Genomic DNA, 2,108 nt, shown 5'->3' with positions numbered 1-2,108 from the left:
TAAAAGCAAATAATACTAGCATATACAGTTGTAGAAGTTTAATCATTTTCGACATTAATCCTGTTTATTCCTATCTCAGATCATAACAACCACCAAGCCCGAATGTGTCTTTGTATAAGTTTTTTCAATTTTGGTGCAAAGCTAAAATGGTGTTTAATACTGTTTTCTTCAGCTAAACGCAAGCAATTTTGTATTTCAGAGCTCTTCTCTTCCACGAAACTAGTCAGGACACCCCTGTAATACGTAAAGGGAATTTTCATCGAAGAAATGTGTTTGAGCAGCCAGCGCAAACTGACACTTGGAGTCCACTTGGCATACAAATTATTTATGAAGCATCAAAGCTATACTTTGTAGGACTGGCACTAACGACAGTGGCACTCGTAGCGGAAATAATTACTGCAAATTTTAAAGATAATCGTCGTCGTTCTCATGCCAGGAAGAACGTTTTGGGTAAAAAATTTATTAAGAGTTTGCAGGAAATTATGTTTGGGTGACTGAACCCATTCACTCGTTCAAGTCATCACGCAAATATCGTATGCACTAGTTTTGAGAAGAAAAATACTTGGCCATGCTGGTCATTCAACAATCAAAACTAATAAAATTACGTATCTGATTAAAAAGAGATTTCACTCATTTTAGTATATTATGGTATTGATAGAAATGATACGTATAATTGCACTAAATCAAAAGATAATAATAAAACACATCTTATTAATCTTACTCATTTAAGAATGTTGGGGCCGTTCACAAATTACGTATTGCATAAACCTTCTCATTTAGAAAAACCCTCGTAAGAAAAAGAAGACCCCGGGCCCCTTAATTACGTAAGAAATACTTCAAACCCCCTTGTATAAAGATTAGAGAAAGGTTTCAGTTTTTTTACTCGTAAGAGCATATAAATTAACGCCTATTTAAAATTGGAACAATGTGTTAAGAACCGTAAAAAGTAATTTATAAAAAAGCTTAAAAAAACCCAAAAAAAATTCAAATATAAAAATATTCAAGTGTAATGCACCAAAAAAGTACTGAAAATTAACTTGAAATGAGTTTTTAAATTATGCCTAAATGGAGAAGGTTATTTACAGAGGCAGGAGCCTCGATAGATTCTCGTCCCGTAAGTTTTTGTTATAAAGATCACTAATTACACTCGCTCATTTTCTGACAAGTAGATAGTAACTTATTTGAACCATTTCAAAATGTCAGTTAAAATCAGCTTGTACCTAGATTAGATTTAAAGAAAATACTCAATATAAAATAAATCATAACGAATATACCGAGAAAACATTTCCTGCTATAATATAGTCGGTAATCGCCTTGGTTTGTGACATTGAGAATTTAATATCTCAATTTTACTATCGTTAATTTGGCAAAAAACTAAATTGAGTCTGCTTCCATTATTAACCTTGACTGTTTCCCCTAAAATAATTTGATATTATTGTTTTGTAGTTTAAAGTTTACGTTTCATAATCTATATGGATAGAGGGAAACTTAGATTTACACAATAATCTAAGACGCCTTGGATTTTTTACTTGAAATGAGAAATTTAACGGGCGCCCATGTATAGAGTTAAATACCATTTTCTTGCACTGTCAAAGGTTGAAGCTTCTCCAAGGTTGTTCGGATAGAAATTTTATTTTATTTATGTATGTTTTCGCAGATGAAGTTTTACAGAAATTATATCATGAATATTTAGAAAAGAATTCATCTTGAATATTTAGGAGAAATCCAACTTGAATATTTAGAATAAAAAATCCATCTTGAATCTTTAGTATTAACAGAGTAGAAAAAAAACAACCGGCGTTGCCCATCGAGATATATTATTACATTTCAGGCCGCCATTTTTAACGAAGGTGGAAAATCGAGCTTCAAAAGACATGAAGTCAGTCTTACGGAAATTGGGAACCAGTGTTTTAAATGTTATAGATTCGGTTGAAACACGTAGACGCCGCCATTTTTCAAGATGATGAAAAATTGAAAAAAATGTAAGAGCCCGCCTACTGCCTTTGAGTACCGTCCCTGCAAAATTTCATACCTCTAGACAAAGCTGTTTGGACTCGGAGTAGCTTATCAGTCAAATTGTAACTATACATGTTAAGCATACAAGTTAC

The sequence above is a fragment of the Phalangium opilio genome, unplaced genomic scaffold (genome assembly GCF_054372755.1).
Source record: "Phalangium opilio isolate 3A_F unplaced genomic scaffold, DU_Popi_V2 ptg000022l_1, whole genome shotgun sequence".
Classification (NCBI taxonomy): Eukaryota; Metazoa; Arthropoda; class Arachnida; order Opiliones; family Phalangiidae; genus Phalangium; species Phalangium opilio.
The sequence above is the reverse complement of the archived record's forward strand: the minus strand, read 5'-3'. Positions refer to the sequence as shown.